This window comes from Mus musculus, chromosome 13 (genome assembly GCF_000001635.26).
Source record: "Mus musculus strain C57BL/6J chromosome 13, GRCm38.p6 C57BL/6J".
Taxonomy (NCBI): Eukaryota; Metazoa; Chordata; class Mammalia; order Rodentia; family Muridae; genus Mus; species Mus musculus.
This window is the reverse complement of record NC_000079.6, coordinates 54856525-54883795: the sequence shown is the minus strand read 5'-3', so window position 1 is coordinate 54883795 and position 27271 is coordinate 54856525. Positions and strand designations below refer to the sequence as shown.

General features: G+C 49.8%; 2 long non-coding RNA genes across 5 annotated transcripts; one reads left to right on the top strand and one right to left on the bottom strand.

The window, feature by feature from the left end:
* Positions 1 to 5197: 5197 nt before the first annotated feature.
* On the bottom strand, positions 5198 to 7661 carry Gm31188. 2 transcript variants are annotated; one of them, XR_382463.3, is made up of 3 exons: positions 7473 to 7661; positions 6977 to 7079; positions 5198 to 5375 (listed from the first exon to the last, which is right to left on the bottom strand). It is a non-coding gene; the product is annotated as a predicted gene, 31188 (long non-coding RNA). The 2 variants fall into 2 exon arrangements; XR_001780844.1 differs by lacking the exon at positions 6977 to 7079.
* Positions 7662 to 8926: 1265 nt separating this feature from the next.
* Gm40959 lies at positions 8927 to 25661 on the top strand. Of its 3 annotated transcripts, XR_873481.1 has the most exons (4): positions 8927 to 9124; positions 9625 to 9667; positions 10690 to 10797; positions 12417 to 13520. It is a non-coding gene; the product is annotated as a predicted gene, 40959 (long non-coding RNA). The 3 variants fall into 3 exon arrangements; XR_001780951.1 differs by lacking the exons at positions 8927 to 9124; positions 12417 to 13520 and adding an exon at positions 25533 to 25661 and having other exon boundaries at positions 9179 to 9667; XR_001780950.1 differs by lacking the exon at positions 8927 to 9124 and having other exon boundaries at positions 9179 to 9667.
* The last annotated feature ends 1610 nt before the right edge of the window (positions 25662 to 27271 follow it).

The window sequence follows — 27271 nt, the reverse complement described above, 5'->3', positions numbered from 1 at the left end:
GAGGCTGGGAGTGTGGAGTGGCGTGCCGGGAGACACTGATCACACTCAACGGTTACACTGGGAGGGTTTTAGGGCAACTTGTGGGAGAACTTTCAAGAGCTATGAAATTAATTGGAGGGTGTTAACTGCAGAAACGAGGGAACAGAAGAAAATTACCTCCAAAGAATTACAGCAAAGCAATTAGCACGGAAAGGGGATGCTGTCTAGGATGAAGAAGACACATGCAAATGGCCAAGGCGCAGAGCTGCGGAAGGAGGAACACAGGCATCGATCACCGATCGATCAATGAGGGGCTCAGCCAAAGGGTATCCCAGCTGCATGATGCCAGCAGGAGTGTGGCACTCAAGAGTCCTGCTCATGCAGGGAGGTGGGAAACTGAGTCTGGTGAGGCACGCAGTCAAGAACCACAGTGAGATCAGAATGTCACATCACAGGGCAGGTGGGGGCTAAGCGGCTTTCGATGATCTGTGTTTCACTGGTTTGGGGGTCTTGGTGGAGATTAGTGACAAGTGCTCAGGTCTTTTCCAGGCCTCAAACTCAGGGTTCTGGAGTACCCGTGACAGGGGTAAGGCTCGGGAGAGACCAGCAGCAGGGAGGGTGAGTCAGAATTTAGAACAGAGCCTGAAGTAGCGGGAGCCCTTGGTGGTCAGCAGGTAACCCACGCTCCCTAGGTGTTCTCAGGCAGCAGAGGAACAGATTCTACTCGGAAAGGCAATGGGGCGAGGTGCAAGCAAGCCTGTGAGGCAGGCTCGGCCGCTATTCAGATGGAGTGGGAGTGGCCTTGTTGGAGTAGGTGGGTCACAGTAGGTGTGAGCTTCTTGGAGTAGGTGTACCGCTGTGGGCGTGGCCTTGTTTGAGTATGTATGGCCTTGTTGAGCTCATGTGGGGTTTGCTTCCTAACTAATGTTGGGCACCAAACCAGACAAAAAGGAAGACGAATTGGGTGTAAAAGCAGTCATTTTTTAAATTTTTAAAAATTTACTATTTTTGAGTAATATATGTATGTATTTGTCTCTGTGTAGATGTGTGCATGAGAGTGCAGCCTCCACTGAGTCCAGAAGAGGGTGACAGAGCTTCCAGGAGCTAGAATTACAGTAGGCTGTGAGACGACCGGTGTGGGTGTTAGGAACTGAACTCAGGTCCTCTGCAAGAGTAATTCACACCCATAATTGCTGCACCATCTCTCCAGCCCGAAACGGTCCTCGTAGTAGGCCTGACTGCAGGACCTTCCCTTCTCCTCACCTTTGACTGGGTGTCAGGGGGTACAACTTTTCCATATAGCACCGAAATTTTATACCACCAGGAGCCCCAAACACCCTCAATGTGTTCACTTAAGTCAGGCAGCACACACTGCCTGTGGTTTTCCATCTTGAGATGAGCTTTTGTGTTGAAATGGAGGAAGAAAAAGAGTCCCAGACAAGCAGGAGTGGCTGGCATAGGGGCAGGAGCCTGTGCCTTCTGCTCAGCTGAAGCCTATATTCATCCAAGGCACTTTGCTTTGACAGTGGAACATCTTATTAATGTACTCCTCACAGCATATGTAGTCCTCCTGGTCCCAGTGTTTGGTTTAAGGAGTGAGCACTGGCCTGTGCCAGCTGGTCAGAAAGAACCTGGAGACTTCTGTCAGAAATTCCTGGCCACATACTCACGTTCTGCACTCTGACAGGCAACGTGTAATCAGAGGACTCCTGGATCCAGCCATACCTGAAGCCTGACTGCTACATAAACCAATGTGTTCTTTATCCGCTGTAGCCAGCCTGGCTTATTCTCGGCTTCCACTTAATAAATTATCCATTGTCCCACCTGATTAACACTCCTTGTCCCCTACGCCAACCCTGTCATCAGCTCATCAGCACAATGGTGGCTTATTGGGTTGCTCATCTGGTTCTAAAAAATAAATAGAGCCTGCAAGAGAGTGATGTTTGCATCCCTGAGCCCCAAGAAGCACATAAAAGGCTTCTGGGACAGAGAGACTTCCCCAACACCCCCAAACCACCCAGTAAGCCCCTACTATGTCCAATATCTCTCACTGAATAGATGTCCTTTCTCCCAATAGGCTGGACCCCTGAATACAGCCCTCAAGGGACCAGTTCAGGCTTTGTCCACTCCTTCAGGAGGACCTGCTGAGGCAGGAGCCTCTCCTCTGAGCCTCTTATCAGACTTCCTGCTGGCCAGGGTGGGATCCTTGGAGGCCAAGAAAAGCTTCCTGGAGGGCTGTTGCTACAGACTTCCCTGCACGGCCTTCTCTACCCATGGGGCCAGGCTCACTCCCTTCGCCAAGTGTCAGGTTCTGACCTGCAGTCATCTTCCCATCAAATCCTCAAAAAAATCATTTCACGGTCCCCACTAAACACATGGTGCAAGCAAGGAACAGAGAGGTCCAGTATCCTGCCCAAGGCCACCCAGCCAAGGAGGCTGACTCCAGACCCGGTAGCCTACCTTGCTGTCCCTATGAGTCTTACTCCCTGGCTGTTGACTGACTCCTGCCTCCAGGTTCCTTCTCCAGTTCCTTCTCCAGTCACACCACCTGTGGAGAGGCAGATGAGCCCATTTCCCAGGCATAGACAGTGAAGGCCAATTAGGAGATAAGACTGGTCTCAGATCTCCCAGCTGGTAACTGACAGGGTTGGAATTCAAGCTCCAGTGGGTTAAAAGGCTCCTCTTCCTGTCTAGAAAGACTGTTTCTGAATAACTTGATTCTGAAAGTATCGCAGAGCCACAGAAAGCTGGGGAGATAGTAGAGAGGTTCCCACAGCCTCTTTGCTGAGAGTTCTCTGGGGTACATCTCACAAACCCCATACTAAGTCACGGAAATACCATCAGTACGGTGTTTGCCTCTCATTCTGTCATGTAGAGATTCTGGAAACCATGACAACAATCAAGATCCTGACCTGGCCTATGCCACCTCCAGCCCTTTACCGGTAAGTCCAGCCCTGTAGCCTACAATCTACCCAGCACCTCCAGCTCTGCACACTGAGAATATTATTATGTAAACGCACTTGTAGAATGTGTTATTTCTTGGTATTGTTTTTTTTTCTCTCTCTCTCCACAAAGGCTTTATTTTAAAATAAACATTTATTGAGTGCCTACTGACTATGAGACACGTTAGTCCCTTTCAGGATTCTTCACATACACTCTCTCAGTTGCAAGTCACAGAAGCCAGCAACAGCTAAACAGGAAAGGTGTCAGACTGGCCTTGGTAAAAAGTCCAGAGGTGCAGCTGGCTCCAGGCCAGCCTGGACTGAGGGGCTTGTCAGGGCTGTTTTCATGTCCCCTGTCTTGGCATGCTGAGCCTCATGAGTGGTTTTCCTCAGAGGCTAGCTCTCACCACTTGGCAGCCACCAAAAGCTCTAGCCTCACAGCAGCTCGCTGTCAGGCCCAGGGGAAAGAGTGCCCCTTTTCTTGGCAAAGTCCTAGCCACCGTCCTGGCCCTTGCTGGCACAGTTTGGGGCTAGCCTGTCCCTGGATTCATTAGCATATGGGAAGCAGTGTACAGCATTCTGATTGGCCAAGCCTTGGTCATGAATCCTTCCTGTCAGTCCTGCCTAAATCATGGGAAGCTAAGAGATAACTGAGCACTAAAAAAATAATAATAATAATAAAATAAGATAAAATAAAATAAAATAAAATAAAATAAAATAAAATAAAATAAGAGAGTGCTGTGACCAGAGGTAATGGAAACAGGTTCTGAGCCTATGGTGTATGGACAATCCAGCCAGCCTGGTTTATTCTTGAAAAATGAATGGAGACAGTCAGACTCAGATAAGTGGGTGTTCCAGAGCATGGGTCCTCGCTAGCAGTTAGGGACATAAACCCCACTTGTGACTCTTGTGCTCTCCAGTCTTCCAAGCAGACCATGGCCCTTCCTACCATCTTCTAGAAGCACCCTACCACAGACAAGCACAGAGTAGCATCAAGCAAAGTTCAATGTCTAGTTTCTGCCTGTCTGACTGTGGCCTCTGGGTTCTCTGATACTCAGAAGAGGAACCTCTGGGTCTCCAGGGCTATGGACAGGATGGGTATGGGCTGTGCACTTGGGGGGGTTAGGGCTGTGTGACTGTGGACTGGGGGTGGGTTAGGGCTGTGGACTGGGGGTAGATAAGAACTATGGACTGGGGGTAGGTATGCGTAAGACTGAACTGAGCCCTCCCCATCCTCAACAGAGCTGTCTGTGTGCAGTTGCATCCCTAGGACCTGGCACCAGCTCTTTGCGTGGGCTGCCACGTGGCTCCACCAGAGCCAGGAAAGGAACAGCCATCGTCCAACTGTGAGAGATGGCAGATGGAATGAGTGACTCAGCCGGAGGCCAGATGTGGCCAGAGGAGGAGAGTAAACACAAGGGCCAGAGACCAAACCTGGGCAGGGATGGTGGGACAGGGCAGTAACAGACAGCCAGGGAGGCAAGGAGAGGGAGATAGATGGCCCTATCTGGTTCAATCAAGTGCAGAAAGGAGGACAGATGGTCATGTTGAAAAAACCAGCCACAGGAGGAGCAGGGCTCATTACCGGAGCAGGGCAAGGTTGTGCAGCGATGGCCCGGGTGGCCTGAAGCCTAGGGTACTCAGATAGGGTGATGTCCCACCTCCGTACTGCCTAAGGCAGTATGTGGGTCCAAAGCAGATGTGGGCAGGCCTCCTCATGCTCTGTCCCCAATTTGTTCACTGGGACCATAGCAGGGCAGGAGCAGCCCTTTGGGGACCTTCGCCATCATTCCTCTATGGACACTGATTTCATGGGGCTGGGCCTATGGAGGGCTTATTGTATAGTAGTATAACATGCTGAGCCTTCTGGGTGTGGTGGCACAGGCCTTTAACTCAGCAGTCAGGAGGCAGGAGCTGGCAGATTTCTGTGGATTTGAACCAGCCTTATCTACATCGCAAGTTCTAGGCTAGCCAGAGCTGCACAGTGAGACCTTGTCTCACAAACAAACAGAAGAAGTAAAAAACAAAACAAAACAAAATGAAACAAGACAAAAGTAAAGAGCATTTACACTTAGCCCTTTTGATATGAACACTTTAAATAGTTAGGGTGGAGAATTTTATGTTTGGGAAGTTTCTTTCCACATTTCTTGTTTGGTTTTGAGATAGGGTCTTGTTCTGACTGGCCCAGAACTTGCAATGTAGCCCAGGCTGGCCTGAGATTTTCAGTGAAATCCCCCAAACTCTGGCACTGTGGCTAGTTCAACACTTTAAAACTATTTTTTTTTTTTGCACTTCTTTATTTGCGTGGATTAGGCAATGAGTGAGAGGACCGAAGAGACAGCTGTGGGGTTGGTTCTTTCCTTCTACCACGTGAGTTCTGCGATCAGAACACAGGTCATGAGGTAAGGTCACAAGGGCCTTAGCCCACTGAGCCATCTTGCTGGCTCCCATAACCTTTTAGTGAGGAAAAGGAGTAATTAAACACTCTTTAGCTTGTGACAGCAGCCATAGGAAACAAATACAGCCAACTTGTGACTAAACAAACTTGAAAACATGGGACCCATGTTTGGCTATGTGCATGGAGGGGAAACCATCCAGGACCAGCTCTATGTGCAGACAGAATTCAACCTGAATGGCACAGACAACTCACTTCCTGCCATTGACATCCTGTGACAATTCCCAAGTTACCTCGGGAAAACTGGAATCTCAGAGAGGCAAGGTGACTTGTCCAGAGTCACAGGAGCAAACAGTGAGGCTGGGCACAAACTCTTAGTCATGCTGTGGCTTGGGGTGGATCTAACTGGTGCCTCACAGCCCTGGGCCCACGGGCATTCAGATGTCCAAACACCGCCTTTCAGCCAATTACAAAAGAGTCTAGAATCGCCTGCCTTCTCTCTGTTTGTAACCAGGCAATCTCTTCTAGTTAATCATAGATCAGCGAGTCTCATTCTGTCCTGATAACACCCACAAGTATATCTGAGATTGGCTGGAAAAGTACCGAAAACTGAGCTAGCTCACGTTCTCTGTGCAGAAGCCCCAGAGCGTAGCCAGAGATGGTGGGTGAGTTGCAAAGTAGTGCTGGGCCCTGCTGGGCTGGTGCCATAATTTCTTATCATTTTTAATTGGCACCAACATAACACCAGATTTCTCATCCAAATTAGAAGCCAGGACAGCACTGCACCCTGTGTGTCAGAGCAGGTTAGGCCCCGCTACAACTACACACACCTGAAAGTCTCAGACATGCCCCAGTGATTTCCACTCATTTCCTGCTTAGACCTCATAACAACTGCAAGGATCTCTGCTATGCAGTCTCTTAGGAGCATGGTCTCTTGGGATCCTGACTGCTCTGAGCTGCTCAGTCTCATAGGAGCATGGTCTCTTGGCTGCTGGAGTTCCACCAACTTACAGTGGCACCCTAGACATGTGGACGGATCAGTTGCTGTGTTAGAGAAGGTCAGGACGACTGGAGTGGGTGCACACTGCACATCTTAGACACAGATGGGACTGGTTTCTGCTCATGGGTTATCAGCTGATGGTGGGGCCCATCCACACCCTAAAACATGGATTAGTACAGACTTGGGTAACCCCTAGTCCATGACCTCTGGTACGGAGGCATCCTCACCCTCTGAACCTCCTCATATGGAGCAGAGTGAGCCTTCTCTGGGGTCAGCATGGATAAGTGCACTGTTCCAGGAGCCCTGATTCATATGGAGTTGGTGCCCAGTACCGTGGTACAGCTTACAACCCGAGAGGTCCACAGCCGCCCTCTGACCCTCAGTGGCCATGAGTGTTTTGGTTCCTTAGTGGATGGCCAGTGTTGTCACTGATGTCTCTGCAGCGTTTCAGTTCTCCTCAGGGTGACTAAGGGGATCCAAACTGAATCTGAACCCCTCATCCTCTCAAGCTTCCTAAAAGGACAAAGTCCAAACTTCTTGCGAGGCATTCAGAGAGTTTACAAAGGAACTCTAGCTTTTTTTTTTCTTCAGTAACATTCTCCTTCACCCACCCCAAACCCTGAAATTCTCAACCTGAGGTAAGCTCCCATTAGTAATTACCTCTTAGTGCTCCATGAGACCAGTCAAGAAATGTGGGCACAGAGCAGTCCGTGAGCACTGTCCAAGGTCCTGATAAACCCAGTATTGATGGAAGCCGTTAAACCTGGTTTAACGTTAAACCAGGGTTGGTTGACTTGAGTCCTTTTTTGGTTTAGACCCCATGACATCCCAAGAGAGAAAGCCATGTGTCTGTGGACACCCACCCGTGTGTCTGAATCCATACAACGTGTGCTCTCTCACCCTTGACCTCGGAGTCGGCCTAACAACTCCTTCCTGATTCTTCGAATGCCCTCTTCCCCTCAGAACTACTTTTGTGTTAAGACCCTTGACTGGGGCTTCTGCAGGACAGAGCTCTGATCCCCTGGGGCTATAGACCATGTCAACTCCTCTGTGTGGCTCACAGCAGTCTCCATGACTTTGTCCCTAAAAGGGGGACAGTTTGTGACTCTGGGCTGACATTACAGATGCTTCCCCCCCCAACCCCCCCCCCCCGCACCTTTCTTCAAGGTTGTCTTGGAGCCTCCCAGAAAGACTAAGGATGTAATTCCAGTTGCCAGCACAGCGTGGTTCCCTCTGCCCTCCTGGCAGACAGGCAGCTGCAGGACCAGGGCAGGTGACTGAGTCTCACAGGAGGTGAGGAGAGGACGATGCCCTGCCTGAATGAGCAGGGTCTCCACCCAGCCCAGCCTGCAGCTCCCATTGTGACCGCCCATCCTCCTCACAGTCTTCAGAGTGTCATCCCCTGCCAGACATAGACCACAACCCCAGGGTGGACAGGGCTCCATGGCTTCCTCTCAGCAGGCTGTCTGGGTTAGGGGCACTGGAGAGGGCAAGCAGGTGAAGAGCATAGGGTGCCAGCGGAGCTCACCTGCTGCCTATACCTGCCATACAGTCCTCCCACAGCTCTGCAGACTAAGACTAGACTGTCCCAACAGCCAGGTGGCATTGATACAGTTCCCCCATCCTCCACCCTCCATGAGCACAGAGATGGGTGGAGCAGCTGACACCTTCCATGTAGAGTGCTCATGCCACACTTGGCACATCTTGTGCAAATGACAAATATCTCCTGTGATTGTGGTCACAGTGCAACCACCCTGTTCAGGGAGGAAGCTAGCTGGCTCTTAGGGAGGTGTGCTACCACAAGGGGCTTGCAAAGAACTACCATAGTCCCTGGCAAGAAGATGGCAGGGTTTGGTCACCTGTAGCCTTCTCTGCCTCACATCTGGTTTGTTTTCTGCTCAGCTGTTCTAGTCTTCTTAGACACCTTTGGGGCTGCTTGTGTGAGTGGGGGAAGCATCTTATCCTAGAACTGGGCTGGTCAGCCCAATGTCACATTGCCCCAACACATCTTCTCTTGATCTAGTTGCTTCAGATGTAAAGTGTTTTAGGCCAGGTGGACCTTAACTGGAATGATCCTAGAGAGCTACCTCCCTCCCTCCCGCCATGAGTGCAGGAAGGCTCAGGGTGACACAGGACCTACGGCCTCTGGAAGGTGGAGGTCAGTGCAGGAGAAAGCAATAGACATCTTCCTTAGCTGCCACTTCAGCGTCCTCTAAGGTACCAGAATTCTGTGCCTGCCCCCCTTCAGCAAGTTTCACTGCCCCCTCCTATCCCGTATCTGCTGGGACCACACCAAGTATATCAACTGGGGCTTTTGACCCTGAGCAGAATGTCTCCTGCACGTGACTTTAAAGGACACTTTTAGGGAAAGATTTTTACTGCTGCCTAGGAACAGTAAGGAATGGAGCAATGGCGGGGGTCCTTGCCGCACCCGCCTGCTAGCTGGCTTGTGAGCAGGCGCCGCTGGCGAAGACAGGAGCAGGAACAGATAGATGACCCGCAATTACAGCCGGGATCCCCGCCCCAGCCTCGCCCAGCCTCCCGCCCGCCCGCCGGTCCCCAAGCAATCTCAGATTTTTTTGTGTACATCTAAAGCAGAGATGGTACACGATTTCTCTCGCCGGCAGAAGCGGCTTTCAGGTGGTGGGGAGGAGGCTGAAGAGTGTTTATTCACGAACAAAGGCAGTTGGAGACAAAAGGGAGAGCACAGCCCTCCCCAGTCCCTGCTCCTCGCTCTCCAGAGCTGAGCGTCCCCGCTGCCTGCAGAGGGGAGGTTTTGATTGTGTGTGCCCAGCCCAGCTTCCACAGGTGCCTGGGCCGCGACAATGGGATTGGCTGCTCCCACCCCGGGGCCATGCGGGCGGGAAGCGGTTTCCAAGTGGTCGGTGGGTGACTGGATGGGTCTAGAACCTGGAAGATGGCCTGCCACCCGCAGCTCCTCAGCTGAGCCCCTGGAGTCTTGTCTTTGTGGAGGGAGGCAGGATCAAGGGGCTCCAGTGTCCTCCCTTCCCCCACCCACGTGGGCTTTGTGAACTTGAGGAGGACAAGAGTGGGCCGAGTGGCTCCGGGGAGGATCGGCTTATACAGCCAAACTCCCCACTGCCCCACATTGTTGGCTTCTGCGGAGGGAGGGGCAGAGAGAGAGGGACTCTCCTCGCACAAGAGACGTTCTGAGACCACACAGAGGGCTGGAAGCAGTCAGCAGCCGCCATTTTCAGGATTTTGGTCACATCTGTGTACACCTCTACATTCATTTACTTTTGTTTGCTCCATTGTGTGCGTGTGTTGATTTTTTTCCCCTCCACTAGGTATTACGATCACGTCCGTCCAAGGGCAAAAAGAGATTAAAAGGTAAATGGAGAAAACGCTCTTTGTCACCCCTACCGGAGTCTTCCACATCCCCAGCACAAAAGGCAGACTTGTTTGTAAGCTTTCTGTCTGTCCTTGCAAAATATCTTTATTAAAGTATACTGAATGTGAAACTCGATCCAGGCGTGGCCCAGCTATTGCCACACAACATCAAAGCTACTCTGGTGACCTGCAGACATTTGCAAGCTGCATCCTCAGAGGACAGGTGCCATGGGACCCTCAGCAGAGCCTATCCACTCCCCCACCCACAGCTGAATGTAGTCCTGTCTCAGCTGCAGGTGCTATCGGGAGTACTCAGGAGTGCTCGGGAGGCTGGCTGGAGTTGACCCCTCCCAGTCGATTGGCTTTTGGCGCATGGAAGCCCATCCTGGCGTGGGACTTTTTTGGTGATACAGTTGTTTGGGTCTCATTGTCCCCTGATTCTCCTTCTCCCAAGCTCAGGAAACTCACCATTACACCAAGCTGCACTTGGATGGGGTCATTTCTTTGGTTTGTCACTGGTTCTCTATCTGGGGTCAAACTTCATCAGTTTATGTGTCCCTGGAGCAAGTGACACAGCAGCGTATGGTGACAGAGTTCTATTGCCCTTCCTTCTGATAGGAGACCTGGGGTAACCTAAAGTCCCGAGTTCTGTGTTCTCTCTTGACACTCTTGGCACAGACATACTGTATTACCAAGGCCACTTAAACAGTACTGTGACCTCTTTGTTAGATCAGCAAAACCATCCCCCAAAATGACTGCTGCTCACAGTGCCCTAAAATGACCACCATGGGTCCAACTGAGTGGTTTCTCTGTGCTCTTGCTTACACTGCCTTTGGTCAAGACATTTATGTGGTTCTGGGCACACAGATATGAAATTGACAAACACGTACTGGGAGTAGATCATAGATAAATTCACTTAAAGAAAGGTATTTGATATACTTCGTAACGATTTTTACCACTTATATTCAGGTTGGAAGCAAATTAGCATAGTAATGATACGGTGTGTTTGTTTGTTTTTACAGAGGAATTAAATCTTGGCTGACAGTCTGATGCTGCAGGACATGGTGCACCTTCAATAGCTCTCAGAGTTCGTCAGTGATTTGGTTTCCCCGTCAATTCTGAGAATTCAGGTAAACATGTAGCGTAACATGGCAGAAGTATATTTAGGGCCATTTCAGGAACTGTGGCCGGAGAGAAGGATGAGAGTTTACTCCCAAAAGAAAGAGCAATGTTCTTGAAGAGTTCTCCATGTCTTAGAAGAGATAGAGACAACAGCTCTGGGGTTATACATTGAAGACTGTATGTATAGGCCAGGAGAGTAGGAGTTCCAAGAGAGGGGAGGAAAGGAAAGAATGTGGCTGAATGTGGGTCATGGAAAGAGAGGCTGAAGGAGAGAGGGAGGTCAAGACTGGCCTGAGAGTGGGCAAGCATCCCCAGAGAAGGTTGCTGAGCTAGGTCAGGGAGGGAGCACTGAAGGCAGGCAGGCGGAGTGACCCCTCAGAGTGACAAGATGCAGTGTGGCTCTGCCAGTGCCAGGGAACAAAGGGACATGGGGCTTGCACCCAAACTATGCCAGAGGAGTGCCTTTCTGAGCCTGGTAAGGAAGGTGCATGTGCCAGGTCAGGTCCAACAGGAGAGTCTGCCATGCCCTCCTTACTGCCCCTAAGTCCCCAGCAACATCTGGCCCTGCTTCAGTAAGCTGGTAATGACACGGAGTTTCCAGTGTGCGAACACAGTGCGGCTGCCACAGTGACATTGCACACTGAGCCCTTTGCTGTGGCTCCCAGTTTCTCACCTTACTCCTGCTGCCCAGCACCGCCCCCTCTCCCCGCCTGGACTTGGCTAATCTTCTTGGTAAAGTGATGTTTTCATCACGGTGGGAGGAGGCCGCCGCTTCTCCACCCTCAGCAAGTCACACACCCTGGGCTGTGCGCCCTCCATTATTCATGGCTCTCAGATCTCAGCGAAAGGCGCTGGGCCCTTCACGGTCTCCATCTGTAACTTAGCCTCTGCTCCCAATTCCTGTGCATTTGATCTTCTGAAAATTTGCCTCTTTGTTCTTGAGACAGAATCATATTGCCAGGGGCTCCCAGCGGCCTCCCTGCCACCACTGTCACAGAATTCTCTTTAAATATGAGAATAGGAGTGTCCCCAGAGCAATCAACGGGACACCTCCAGGTGAAACTGTCACACCTACCACAAGACAACAGCTCAGAGTAAAGAACAAGAAAGGCCAGTGGTGCACAGATTGGTGCCTAGAACACACAGGCAGAGGGGCAAGGCCGGGCTCTAGTTCTTTCTCTCGCTGGGTCTCATAGTCGGGGCTTCGATGCTCGTGGCTGATAATACTCATGAGTCCACAGAATCCGGTAACTGATGTGTGGCTGGGGGTTGCCTCTAAAAACATGGCGGTGCCAATTAAAGCTGAGGCTCCCTCATCTCCAGAGCCTGGAAAGGAAGTACCAGAGATTTTGGAGGCTCTTTGGTTTTAGAATATTTGCATAGACTTCACCAAACTATCATCCCTAACCTGAGAAGCTGAGATCTAAAAGGTTTTAATATCTGGCACCATTTGCACATTCAACAATATTGACTGGCTTGGCCCTCAGGGAGTTGGTGGTGTAAGGGTCCAGCTCTAGCCATCTAGGATAAACAAGGTTTTTAACACATCTCAGGGGCTAAACTGCTTCAGTTACTGCTAGTCCTGGGGTTCAAAAGGGCCATCAAACCCTGAGTGTTGGCATCTCAGTTACAGGGTGCAAGTATGAGGACCAGTCTTTAACTCCAACACCAAGAAAGCAAAGCAAGCATCCATGGAACTCCTTCACCTGTGCACGGTCCAGATGGGGCAATGTGTAACCTGGAGTGTCTCACAACGGTGTGTTGGAAGCTTGGTTCCTGGCCCAGCTGTTAATGGGAATAGTGGTACCATTAGGAGGTGGTACCTAGTGGGCCATTAGGATGAGCCCTTAGAGGGGACATTGGCCTTCTTCCTCTCTCTTTCTGGGCTACCAAGAGGCGACCAGCTTCTTTTGTCAAGCACTCTCGATATAATGTGATGCTTCATGCCTAACCACGGGACCACGCACGGAAATCCCTGACATCATAAAACCAGGGATCGTGAGCATTCATCCCTGAAGTCATAAACCAAAGGAAGCTCTTCTTCCTTTACATTGACTTGCCTCAGAGCCTCTGTCACAGCCACGAAAAGCTAACCCAGGTGGTAAGTGTCTGCTCTGCGTTTTCATCAGTAGTTTTTAAATCTTGTCCTTGGGCTCCCTCCCTGGTGGCTACTTCCATCTGAAACACAAGCCCTTCCTGTCCTTCAAGTCCCTGCTCAAGGGTTTGCTCTTCAGAGAAGGTTGGAGAAGGGCTGATCTGAAGAAAGTCCACCCTTCAGCCGTGAGCTCTTGCTCTGCCCACTAGGACACTTGCTGCTTCCTGGGAATACCCTGGCTGTTCACTTGGTGTGCTTCTTTGCTTTAAGGCTACCTGCCCCTGCCAGAATGTCAACTCTGTGAAAAGAATAACTCTGTCTTGCTAATGGCTGCTTCCCCAGTGACAAAGGGAGGCTTAACAGATGAAGAAGGAAGGGACAAAGGCTTTCCTCTGAGTGTCTTGTGGCTCTGCTGCCCTTGTGTTGGCACAGGCAGCAACTTTCCAGGACCAACGGTGTCAGGACAGTCAATATGACAGCAGTAAAGTTATATCAGTACTGCATCATCCTTCAGGCCTTGGGGAAGAAAGGACATCATTGGGAGCCTCTCAAGGTTGCCAGTCATTGGGTCTGTCAGGGTCATGTGACTTTCACCAAATCAATCCCTGTGAGCAGGGATACAGTGCCCTCTGGCTGACCAGGACTAGTGCAACACAAGAGGGGGGGGGCCGGGCGGGGCTGCTTCCTCTTGAGAAAAAAAATCAGTGAGCTGGTACCCAAGAAAGACACATAGGTGGGTGCAAAGGCCATACGTGCCTCAGGTGTGGCAGGTTCTGTAAGAGGCTCTTATTGCTGAATGCTGCTGCTTCTCACCACACTATCAGAAGTCAGGTATGGATGCCCTACCTCCCAACGTGACGTTAGGAGGATGGACTTAGGGAGAGAGGGAGGTGTTGCGGGTGAAATCCTCACAACAGAGCTAAATGCTGATCCAGGGAGGTGAGAGAGTTGGCCAGCTGCCTTTGGCTGTTTGAGGACATAGTGAGAAGCAGTAAGCTGAGGGCAAAAAGAAAAAAAGGGAAAAAAAAAAAGCCCTCCCCAGAACCAGTCTATGATGGCGTCCTGACTCTGACTTACAGCCTTCAGGTGGGTGAGATAAATTTCTGTTGTTTATAAGTCATCCAGTCTATAGTACTTTGTTATAGCAGCCAGAACAGAATAAAGCAAGGCTCTAGAGAGTCTAAGATAAATAACACTTTAATAAACATGTGATGAATGAAGACAACCCAGTCCCTGACCGCTCAGGAGAGCAGGGAGACAGATTCATGTTGCCACAGGATGTGCTTGTGCTGAAGGAGAAGGAGGCAGACAGGGAGCGCCTGTGTCCCACCCCAACCCCCGCCCCCATGAACGGGGACCAGGAAAGCCTGTTGTTCCAGGTTGAAACAGGCTGAAAGCCAGGGGCCTGTCCTGACCCACTCATTCCATGAATTTTCTAGAAAGGAGAAATAAACTATCCTGTGTGGGAACGGGTTGTTGTCGCATTATTTGTAATAGGGATAAAAGAAAAACCTGGAAACAGCCCAAATGGTCCCCAGTAGGGGACTGGTTAACTACATTATGGATCATCCACTTGATGAAATATTCTGGAGTCGTTAAAAATGATCGTTAAGGAAACTACAGAGCGAACAGGGAAAAGGCGTCTGCCCTAATGCACGGTGACAGCATAGAATACAAATCTGTGACTGAACTGAACTCCCAGCTGCATGCTCAGGACACAGAGGCTCATGAGACACTGGCCCTGCTGCCAGGAAGCGCCTAATCCTGTGAAGGCAGGAGAGACAGGAAAACCGGTAATGATACCTGGGGTGGGGGGAGACAGAAGATGCAACAAGGAAGAGATTATAAATGTGTGGATGCTTGGAACAAGAGGAACTGGAGGAGGAGGAAGAGGAGGGCCAGGAGAAAGAGGAGGAAGAAGAGGAAGAAGAGGAGGAAGAGGAGAAGGAAGAGAAAAAGGGGAGGAGTAGGAAGAGAAGGAAGAGGAGGGGGAAGAGGAGGAAGAAGAGAAAGATCAAGAGGAGGAGGAAGATGAAGGGGAGGAGGAAGAGGAAGACATGAGGAAGAGGAGGAAGAGGAAGACATGAGGAAGAGGAGGAAGAGGAATACATGAGGAAGAGGAGGAAGAGGAAGACATGAGGAAGAGGAAGAGGAGGAAGAAGAGGAAGATCAAGAGGAAGAGGAGGAAGAAGATGAATAGGAAGAGGAAGATGGAAAGGAGGAAGCGGAGGGAGAAGAGCAGGAGGAAGGGGAGGGCAGGAGGAAGAGGAAAAGGAAGAGGAAGAAGAGGAGGAGGAAGAGGAGGACATCCCCATAGATCTGTGAGTGATCTTCCCCCTTTTCCTCCCTTCCTGTTATATTGTTACATAATAAAAGCTGGTTGAAAATTAAGCTCAGCTAAAGGTGAATAATTTTCACCATTAACACTTATGCCTGTAAATCACATATGAATTCGTAAGCACTTTATTTCCTTAGCAATGGAAAAATATTTCTAGAACATTTTATGAAACAAACAACAACAACAAAAAGACGACAACCATTTTGTATGTTTCCCAGTCCTGATCTCATCAGTAAAGTACGAGGCCTTTACACGTCTAGGAAAATGGGCACAAACATAAGTAACAGGAAATAGTCCTTAAAGTCCTTAAACGTGATGGTTGGAGACAGGTGTGGTGGACAAGAGTGTTCCATAGGTATCCGAGAAAGCCCGGCTGAGCAGAGAGAGAGGTGAGAAGATGGCCAGAGCACACTGACAGACAGGCTACAATGAGCTGAAGTACCACAGATGACCACTGAGAGGGACTCTGCCTGGTGACATGCTTCTCCTCCATGATTCACATTGAATCTCCATTGTGGTGACACTAATAGCTGGCATCTTTGAGAGGTGACTGAGTTACAGGACTGTTCCCACAAATGGTTGGTGTCCTTATACATAGACTGTCTTCCTTCCTCTTCCCCTCTCTTGCTCCATGAGGGCATGTGATTCTGCACTAGTCGTTACCCGCAGCTCAGCAAGTGGCTTGCCTTGGAATGAGGGACAGCAGAGGAGGTCAAAGGTTCTGTGTCAGGAAGGGCAAGAAAAGCCAGGCTTAAAGAAGCACAAAAAGACAGATTTGTGAAAAGAAAGAAAGAAAAGAAAAACAGAAGGGGCTGGAGAGATGGCTCAGTGGTTAAGAGCACTGACTGCTCTTCCAGAGGTCCTGAGTTCAATTCCCAGAAACCACATGGTGGCTCACAACCAACTATAGTTGGATCTGATGCCCTCATCTGGTGTGTCTGAAGACACCTATAGTGTACTCATATAAATAAAATAAATATATATTTTAAAAAGACAGACTTGTGGGGAAGGTTTTAGATGAAGCTTCAGAAAAGCTGTGCAGAGCCCTGCACTTGACATGCATATCTGATCATTTGAGTCCCATCCCTGGACCCATGGTGGAAGGAAAGAACTGACTCCTGAAAGCTGTCCTCTGACCTCTGCCCAGGCACCATAGCATGTACACTAATAATAAAACTAACAGTAAATGAAAGGGGCCAGACATTAAGATGCAGAGTCAGGTGGATGCCTGTGCGTTTGAAGCCAGCCTAATCTATATAGTGAGTTCCAGACCAGCCAAAACTATAGAGTGAAACACTGGAGAGACAGGCAGACAGACAGGCAGACAGACAGACAGACAGACAGACAGGTGGAGGGAGAGAGAGAGAGAGAGAACTTTTAACAAGCAGATTAGATCACTCCCTCTTTCAGTTCTTAGGCCACTGCCCTCCTCCAAAGTTCAACTCTTGACTAAAAAAGACAAGACACAGCTAACCCAGCCTGTGAACAGGACTAAAGAAGTCTGGGACAGAGTCCTAGCTCCCATCCCAACATCATCACCATCATCACCGATGTTGTTAGGTTAGCGCCCCTCCCCAGGCAGGAGACTGAGTCTTCCCTAGGGAATTTGACCAACTCCAAAGGCAAGAGCTCCATGCTCTTGCTGAGGAGTACCCAGACTGTAACCCATCAGGATGCTGGCTGGCATCTCCACCGCACCAGCTCAATCAAGAGCTGAGGAGCCACAGACCCTGACAGCTGGAGAACATCTCGTGTGAGTCCACAGCAGATGTCTGGAGAGACAACGTGAAGAAAAAGGTTTATTTTGGTTCAAAGTCATCCAGGTCACTTGGCCTGGTTGCTCCACCAAGTCTGTCTTTTAAAAAAAAAATTATTTTATTTGTATGAGTACACTAGAGGTGTCTTCAGACACACCAGAAGAAGGCATCCGATCCAACTATAGATGGTTGTGAGCCACCATGTGGTTTCTGGGAATTAAACTCTGCCTTTTGCAAGGTGGCAGGACTGTGGGAATAGTAGGGTGGTGTAAACCCTCTCACCACGTGACCCGGAAGTAGGAAAGAGGAACAGGAAGTGGCCAGAGGCTCACCATCTCCCTCCAGGACACATCCTTAAGGACTTGACGATGTCTTCAAGGCCCCATCTTTTAAAGGCTCTACCAATTAGCTATAGCTATAGCTGTGGGTGAAGCATAAAACCTAACACAGCAGTCAGAAGTAGTTCTAGAGCTAAACTGTAGCAGTCTGCTTTTGAGAACTAGAGAGAACAGAGAAGACAAATAAGAAAGAGTAACAAAGAAACTGAGACTGTGTTGGGTGGCAAAATCCTTTACAGTGTGTTATTAGTAGACTCGGGGACAAGAGAATCAGAGGACACCTCTTGGGGATTGTAGCACAAAAAAAAAAAAAAAAAAAAGAAAAGAAAAGAAAAGTGATTTTAAAAAGATAGATTAGAGGGGCTGGAGAGATGCCTCAGTGGTTAAGAGCACTGGCTGCTCTTCCAGAGTCCCTGAGTTCAATTCCCAGCAACCACATGGTGGTTCACAACCATCTGTAATGGGATCTGGTACCCTCTTCTGGCCTGCAGGCATACATGCAACCAGAAAGCTGTATACATAATAATAAAACAATCTCAGGAATGACTGACAGGAGTTTGGAATCCACAACCTCAGAATCCATTATAACAGATAAAAGCCAACAGCAAGCCTTTTGTGGCAAAGTCTCCCAAACTTGGGGACAAAGGAAGTGTCTACGGGTTTCCAGAGAAATGACAAGACTGAAAGGAATGTTCCAAATTCTGAAGAAGAATTATTCCAAACTTGATTCTGTAGCCAGGTAGAGAATTCACTAAGTGAGAGGAGAAAGGAGAAGACAGTGCTCAAGATCCCAGAATGCTCAGTTTTCTTCTGCGCTTCTCCTCCAGAAACCCAAGGCCTGGCCAAGGAAAGCAGGCAGAAAGGTGGCATGACCATGGGTCCTAGGGACCACAGGCCTGTATGAACTGTAGGCATGAACTGTATACACTGTGGGCATCTATAGCTCAATGCCAAAGCAAAGTCCCCTGTCTACAGTCACACATCTCTTCTGAAGTACAGACATGGAGGCAGTCAAAGGAACCCTCTTTGCTGCTGGTATGTCCCTAATGCCAGTGAGGAGTCACTAAAACACGGTCACATGTCACTAACAATAGCAGAGGACCGCATCATCAGGTGACTTAACTACACCAACTGTAGGGAATACATGGTAGAAAAAAACAGGGAGTGGCCAGGGGCTCACCATCTTCCTAGAGGACACATCCCAGGTGTCCTAGGCTACTGTCTCAGCACAGACTTCAGTGGACGCATAAATGACGCTGGTGCTAGCATCACAGGACATGCTGTTTTACAGCGATCGTTTTGTTTGTGTGCTTGTTTGTTTGTTTGTTTGTTTGTTTTTTCGAGACAGGGTTTCTCTGTGTAGCCTGGCTGTCCTGGAACTCACTCTGTAGACCAGGCTGGCCTTGCATTCAGAAATCCGCCTGCCTCTGCCTCCTGAGTGCTGGGATTAAAGGCATGCGCCACCACTGCCTGGCTTACAGAGATGTTTTTAATCAGTAGAAATATATGCTGAAATAATGGCAAAGCTGGATACATAAACTAGTAACGTAGCATAGCCTGTCATCAGTCCTTTCCTGTCAGAGTTCTTTTCACAGCATTGCCATGAACACATGAGCTACGCTGGCAGTGCCATTACAGTGACCACAATGGCACTCAGCGGCGGAGCTTTTGGCTCTTTTAGAGTCTCCTTGATCTACCACGGAACGTGTGAGCATCCTCATTGAACTGTTCTGGGTGGCACAAGGCTCTGCAATCCCAGACTGAACAGCCACACCAAGGCCATACCTGACAGATCATTGGAGTGCTGTGGTTGACAGTGTCTGGTGAGTGTCTTCTCTGAGACCTGAGTCTCGGCGAGTTGAGTTGGTGGTGCAAGGGTCTTGGTGTAAAGTATCACAGAAGTAAATGCAAAGACCCTGGGGTGGGAGGGAGTTCAAACAACGTGTCAAGAAAGTTAGAGGAGGGAAGGAAGATTTGAGTTAGGAGAGAGAAGCAGGGCAGGCTGGGAAAGAAGTTTGTGGGGACATAGTGACGTGGGAACAGGTGGCAGAAGGCTCGGTGAGCGTGAACAGGTGGTTGCTTTGATCTTATCTACTTGGCATCACGGTTAACGAACGTCCCGATGTGGCTAGCTGCTTTCCACACCCCTCTGTCTCACCAGAGTCGTGGACAAAGGGTTCAGCAGAAAACTACACTTCCCAGCCTCCTTTGCAACCAAGTGTGGTCAATGCAGTAAAATTTTGGCCAATGAGATGTAAGCAAATGCATGCCGCCCTTCTAGGCTGCTGCCTTTAAGAGAAGGAGCTGGAGCCTCTTTTGTGCCTCCCTGTTTGTTTCCTTCCCACCTTGAATGATGACTGGAAACTGAACAGCGAGCCTGGGCCACAGGAAGACACTGGAAATGGAGGCCACCTGCTAGGAAGAAGTGGCTGAGACCCAGTGGCCTTGGAGCACCAGGGCAGGAGAGATAAGGCCCGTGAGGACTAAGCACCACCATCTTGGCTTCTAAAACACCAAAAGGATCTGCCAAGCAAAGTGATGCAGGTTGATCCCAGTGCACAGGAGGCAAAGGCAGGCAGATCTCTGAGTTCAAGGCTAGGCTGGTCTACAAAGTGAATTCTAGGTCTCTTGTTTGTTTGTTTGTTTGTTTGTTTGTTTGTTTGCAAGGGGGCACCCTTTCTTGTAGCCCAGAGCCAGCCGAGCTCCCAGGCCCACCCACTCCATGGACTTCTTCCCAGGACTTGGCAACCCAGCTTTGCCCAGGGTTCTCCCTAGCCCCAGCTCTCAGCAGAGGCTGCCCACCACCAAACACCCATCCTCATCCAGCTCCTCCCACAAGCCTCCCCTCACTTCGGGACACTCGGAATTTCTGTCCCTCCCTACCCATATTCTCCACCTCAAAGAGCAACCTGGTGATTTTTTAAAATGTAAATTAGATCACAAATCACAGCCTCCATTTTGGAACCTTCCAGGTCAATTTCAAGTGAACCCCGGACCCCGTCGGGGCCCCTCCCCTCCCCCTTTATTCCCTTGCTGTGTGTGTTCTACCTTCCCCAGCCCACCTCAGACCCTTGCCCTCAATGTTATCTGGTTGGCATGTCCTTCCCTGACCTAGCCACTCTCCAGCGCCTTGGCTCCATTCTGCATCTCTTTCTGCACTCATTGGCACTGACCTGATGTCATCTCGCTCACTTATCTGCCCACTGGCCCTCTTCCCACCCTTACTGAAGCCCTGAGCAGGTCCCCTGACCATGTGCTTAGCCACAAGGCCCTGGGGCAATGATGCCTGGCACCAACAGGGGCTTCATAAATGGATAAATGGACCACGTTCATGTTATCTTGTCTAGTCCCTGAAGCCAGGGAGACCAGAAGCTGAATGCCCAGGTAGTTGGCAGTGGTCCACCCTGGGTTCTTCCTAACCCTGCCTCCGAATCATTGCTAGGGGCAGGGAACCTGGGTGTGGCAGCTTCCTTCCCTCTTTGCGTACCTGCCTTCCTACCTTCTTTTGTAAGAAGGCAGCCACTAATATTCTCACTCTCTCCTAAGACTGACCCAAAGTCCAAGCAGTAAAATGGTTCTCTAAGCTGGTGCCTGCCTCGGGAGGGTGTGGCTCAGAGTTTTCTATCTAGAAACCGTTTTCCCAGGCTCCTCCTGGTGTTAAATCATTCCTCCAAATTAGCGGGAATGCTCATTACTAAGGCAGCCACCTCCCATTAGGCAGGAAATGTGCCTTCCCGGTGTCACCCCTCCCGACCCGGGGCCATCTCCTGTCACTCCCTGGAGTGGATGGGAGATGTCTGGAGCTGCAGTCTTTCCGTGGATCGCGCTGGTAGAAGAGAGGGATTGGTGGATAAGTCTCTCTGGAAGATGGTTCATAGCTCTCTCGTCCCTCACCCCTCAATCCCAACTATCCTTCCCTTGCTCCCTGAAACATCCTTACTTCTGGGATGACTCTGTGGCCTTTGTGGCCTTTGTGGCCCTGCTCATAGGGAGATGCGGAGACAGCAGTTAGTACAGGTGTCATAATGCACTGAGAGGCCAGAAGTCTTGCTTAGAGTTCTCTGAGGACTTTAACTCTTCCATGCCTTATGATTTGGCTGGCCGAGGGGTACTCTGTGCTCCAGGTGTGTGGAGCTCCCCTCTGCCCGGCCCGATACTCCCCACCCCCACCTGCCAAAGCCCCGCTGCAGGTGTGTGCTCCTCTGAGGTTCCTGCAGCTTTTTTATGTCATCTCCCGAATCTTTCTTCGGGGAACCAAAACTGATTAGAAGCAAGCAGAAAATGGCCCGTCCTGTGCAGAGCGCCTAATAAATATTACCTAACAACAACAATAATAATAATTTTGCCGACGTCTCCCATGCTGCCAGAGCGAATTGTCAGAAGCACAATTATAGGCCTGCTTTAAACCATCCTCCTTGGACTCATTAGAGGGGTGTGTGCCCGAGGGCAGGGAATTCAGTCATGCAGGAGCAGCCCGCTGTGTGCTGAATTCAGGCAGCGTTCTAAGGGCCCTTGCTCTTCAGTTCAACAGGCAGAGGAAGGGCCTGTTTAATCTCTAGGTGGGGGGTTCCTTCTATTAATTTATCCAGAAAATGTTCCCTGAGCTCCCAGTGCATGCAGGCCCATTCTCTGGGCTGCAGATGCCTGGAAAGAAAACACAAAGAGCTTTGAGAGAATCCACTCTGGTGCAGTGGGGACTGCCTCAAGCAAACAAGACCCAGGGGGTGACATGAAGCTACCAGGGGGCCTTGGTGGGTTAGGCAGAGAAACCACAATCTCAGAGTTGCATCTTCCCAGTCCCAAGCAGGCCTATCTGAATCCTGGACTTCCTAGTGTGTCCCGGCATCTCGTTTGACTCCTCCAGAAGAGCTGGATGTGTGCGTGCTTCAGCAAGGTTTCAGCTGGGATCAACATGAAGGAAGTATGTCCTGGACAGAGGGGTAGCTCAGGAGGAGCCTGGGCCAGCAAGCAGTGAGCAGCGAGCCCAGGAGCTTGCAGTCCAGGGCACAGGAGCTGGCTAACCCTGATGATAGGGCCTGGAAGGCCTCAATACCTGGGTCCTATTCAGGCACACAGCTCTTGGCTAGCCCGCCCTTGGAGGAACTGGCTGTGGTTTGATGTTTCAGCTCCACCCTGCTTCCTTTGAGGGAAAGAGTGGGGACTGAAGGGTACCTCCCATCCCACCCATCAGCACTTTTCAGGGTAGTGGTCACGTGTCTCTTACCTGGGATGGAAGAGAACCTATGGGGGAGACTGTTCCATTCCTAGAACTTCCAACATCTGGGAGATGGGAGATGCTCAGACCCCGCTGTCTCTACTCTGTGCCCAGGCACAGAGTTCTGCAGTATGTCTGCAGTTTGTAGGCCATGATGGTAAGGTAGAACCCCAGGCAGAGGACACGAATTCTGGGGGGAGGGAGGGGACCCATGGGACGTTTCTACTGCAGGTCAGTGCACAGCCCTCTCTGTAGGCACTACGGCAGTGGTCAGCCCGCAGTGCAAAATTGCCACATACCTTGGTGATGTCTACACAGAAGCGGCTTTTATTTAGAAGGGAGTGAAAACTCATTTATTCTAAAGCCAAATACAAATGAACATGGCCAGGAGCACAGTCTGGGGATGCCCTGAACACTGTGATCTGATGTGCTACCTGTTGCATGAAGTGATTATAAGTACAGAACCAAGGAAAACCATAAGTCAAGACATTTCTAACACACTGGTAGCAACAGCAGGCAGGTGGTCTCAGTCCGGCTGGCAAACTTCTGCTATAAGCCTCTGATGCTCTCTGATACCATTCTTAGCTTCATGGTTGGTAAAAGCCAGGGGTCTGATAAATTAATATATTCCAAAGATTTCATGTGACAGCCATGGGATATGAGAACGGCTATTAAGGAGGCTAAAGAGGTTCCAGGATCATCTGACTCGGGATCAATATTCCAACTCATTAGAATCTCAAGAGTTCTCATTAATCTGTCAGCCTTACAGAATCTGTAAGGTGGGTGTGGCTTCCTCCAAGATGCCACCCTCCAGACAGCTCATAAACTAGTATGTAGCCAAAAAGGCAGAAGATTCATCCCAGCAAGTCGGACACAAAGAACAGGAAGGACTAACAGACACAAAAACTGGGAGCAGCGCCGTGAGTCTTCAAGGTCCTTGAGGTTCCAGGCTCTTCCTTTTGCAAGTGTCTCGAGTGACTCTGTGCTGCACACTCCTTCTAGGCTCTGAGGGTCTCTCATACTCAAAGTGGGCAAGACCCCTTCTTCCCCAGGACTTAACACTAAGACAAGGACTTTTCAGGAAAGGTCCTGGAACACAAGATGATGTTAGTGTTGGGGGCTGTCTTAGTCAGGGTTTCTATCCCTGCACAAAACATCATGACTAAGAAAGAAGTTGGGGAGGAAAGGGTTTATTCAGCTTACACTTCCACGTTGCTGTTCAGCACCAAAGGAAGTCAGGACAGGAACTCACACAGGGCAGGAACCTGGAGGCAGGAGCTGATGCAGAGGCCATGGAGGGATGCTGCTTACTGGCTTGCTTCCTCTGGCTTGCTCAGATTGATTTCTTATAGAACCCAGGACTACCAGCCCAGGGATGGTACCACCCACAATGGGCTGGGCCCTCCCAGCCTTGATCACTAATTGAGCAAATGCCTTACAGCTGGATCTCATGGAGGAGCTTAAGGGAGGCTCCTCTCCCTGTAGTAACTCTAGTTTGTGTCGTGTTGATATGCAAAACCAGCCAGTGCAGGGGCTTTTTCAGTAAAGACTCCTGTTTTATTCCTGTTTTCTCATATATTTATTATTTATTTCTTATAATTGAACTAGAATATAGTATAATGTCTCCCCCCTCCTCCCTCCCACACCTCCTAGGTCCAACCTCCTCCTTCCCATAGTCCTCTCCTTTAGCCTCTGTTGTTACATATACATACGTATGAATCAACATATAAATGTAACCTGCTGAGTCCATTCAGGGCCTGCTTAGATATGTATAGGGGTGTGTGTGTGTGTGTGTGTGTGTGTGTGTGTGTATGTCTGTGTGGATCTGTGTGTATGTCTGTGTGTGTCTGCATGTGTGTGTGTCTGTGTGTGTGTTGTATCTGTGTGTATATATATATATGTGGGTCTCTGTGTGTGTGTATCTGTGTGTCTTTGTTCTGTGTGTGTGTGTGTGTCTGTGTGTGGATCTATATGTGTATGTGTGTGTGTGTGTCTGTGTGTGGGTTGTGTCTGTGTGTAGATGTATATGTGGGTCTGTGTATGTGTGTGTCTGTATGAGTGTGTATGTGTCTGTGTGTATAAGTTTCTAGGACAAAGGAATCAACTTTGGGCTAAGACATGAATGACTAAAGGAGCCAAGAAAGACTGCCAAGAACAACACTCTAGGAAGAAAGGACAGCCAGGGAGGAAACTTAGAGCAACAAGTTCCTCAAACTACACAAGGAGCCAGCTGTTCCATGCAGGAACATGGCGCAGCCATTGTCTCTTTTTTTCCAGAAAAAGCCTAAGTATTCATCCATGTGAGGTTTCTCTCTCACATCCCATGTAGTTCTAGCTGGCCTGAAACACATTATGTAGACCTTTGAACTTGCAGCAGTCCTTCTGCCTCAGCCTTCAGAGGGACGAAGTTAAAGGCATGCATCAAAATATCTGGTATAAACATATACTCATTTTGTTTTGTTGTTTGTCTGGTGCTGGGGTTTGAACCCAGGGCTTATAGATGTTCAACAAGTGCACTACCCCTCAGCAATAGCTTCTGCCTATATGGGAATTTTCACTAACCAAAACCCAGTCAGAAAAGAGATCCAGCCAGAAAGAGTCCGCATGGAGGAGCCACATGCAGCCTCACTACACTTCAGTCTTTCCCATTGGCAAAGGGCCACACACTGGAGCAATCCCACAAGACACTGTGGCCTTAGTCTGTGTAATGTATTCTGATGTTCACCCTAGGACAAAATACACTTTCAGGACGGGTCCCGCTGTTAAGTGAAAGCGTCCTGTCGGGAAAGGGGACACAGGGAGAGGTGTAAAGCCAAGGTTTCCGGAGCCAGATGTGTGTGCCAAACTCCATCACTCACTGGCTGAGCAACCTGGGCACACGGCTCCACAGTCTGGGTCTCTGTTTCCCACCTCTTGCTTGTTTGAGTGTAATTCCTGAACAGGCCTGAACACAGCATCTGGAATAGACTGTGACTGCACCTCACTCTGTTTGTTCTGCAGGGTTTATCAGACATGTATCTGCACCAAGCAAAGGGACATGGCCCAAGTTCTGTGCCTGCAGGAGGAGGTACAGTGGAGAATAATGCAGATCAATGTAGTGCTGGAATTCACCTGGGGTCAGGGCACTACAGGCTGTCTCCTCTGTTTGCCCAAACTCCAAGACATTTTTTTTTTCTAATCAAGGTCCCCTCTGTCCTCTTCTCTTAGTCCCTTGGTGACAAGAACACACTGAGGACCCAGGTCTAGCCAACTTGTGCCAACCCCATCTGTCCACAGTGAACAGTTCAGACATAGACCAAGAAACCTAGAGCGGGAACAGAGAGAGATGTGGTCTGATGATGTCGTCCGAGGCCCTAGAACCACTCAGAGGCAGTGCCAGCAGCAGGGTCAGTGGCCTTTACTATCGTGAGACAGCTGCCTTTGGCTTCTGCCAATTCTAATTGAGTTTCTGTCGCCTGCGACCAGAGTCCTGACAGCTACACAGTTTCCTATGCAATAGCAGAACTCACACGTCCATGTGGTCTGTGATCGGTGACCAGGGAAAGACGGGCCACAGCAAGAAAAGATAAGGCAAATATTCACAGGCCCTCCTCCCCCTTCCCTGGAGAACACCAGGCTTCCCAGCCGTACAGTTGGGTCGGATACAATTTCAGACTTTGCCAGCCAGGATTTCCCATCATCCCTTGCACCGTAATCTGTTAATTAACCCAGGAACACATGACCCATTGAGATTCCACACTTCAGTTTTAATTCAATTTGGGGACTATTTTCCACTGGGCACAAACAGGTGGCTTTAGAATATTCTGGCAACCACCAAATAACTATGAGGGAAAGCCTACCGAGGACAGAGCCTGCTTCAGTGTATGCTTATTACACAGAAGGACTGGCCTCCTTCTCCGTGGAGTATGAACCAAGCCATATATGAAGGAAGAGCCGCCTGTCCCCCAAGGGCATGACTACCTGAGCCAGCTGGGCTCAGACTTCTGGTTTCATGCCCTGTCATATGTAAAGAAGTCCTGTGGGGCTGGAGAGATGGCTCAGAGGTTAAGAGCACTGACTGCTCTTCCAGAGGTCCTGAGTTCAATTCCCAGCAACCACATGGTGGCTCACAACCATCTGTAATGAGATCCAATGCCCTCTTCTGGTGTCTCTGAAGACAGTTACAATGTACTCACCACATATATAAAATAAATTAAAAAAAAAAAAAAAGTCCTGTGAGCTTCCTGCAGCACATAGGGGAAGGTGCCTGTCCCCAACAGGAGGAAGGAGACCTGTGTGCTCCACCCTCCTACAATTCATTTTGCAGCCTGAAGGAAACTGTTTGGTTTTTCTCAAGCTCTCCGGGCCCTGAAATGCAGGGGCTGCTCCGAAGCCTCGGGGATGAGATTCTTGAAGGGGCTGGGAAGTAGTACAAGCCTGTTCGGCACGTGGGCCAGAGCAAACCGGAGCCCTAGACACCCCAAAGCAAGCAATAACTCACCCTGGGCCCACCTCTGCCCTTCCCTCTACCCATCTTGAGCAAGGACAGTCATCAATCCCACTTATCAGACCTCCTATTTCATCCTTTATCCAGATGTCACAGGCGTCACTCAGCACCCTTAACAGAGTTATGAGAGATTGAGTGCCCGGGACTGGGCCGGCTGAAGGATTCATGGTGCAAGTCCCTCCATTCATCAGGGAGAGCTCTTGTTAAGCTCTGGGGTTGCCAGGGTGGGCCTGGAGGAGCAGGAGACTTCTCT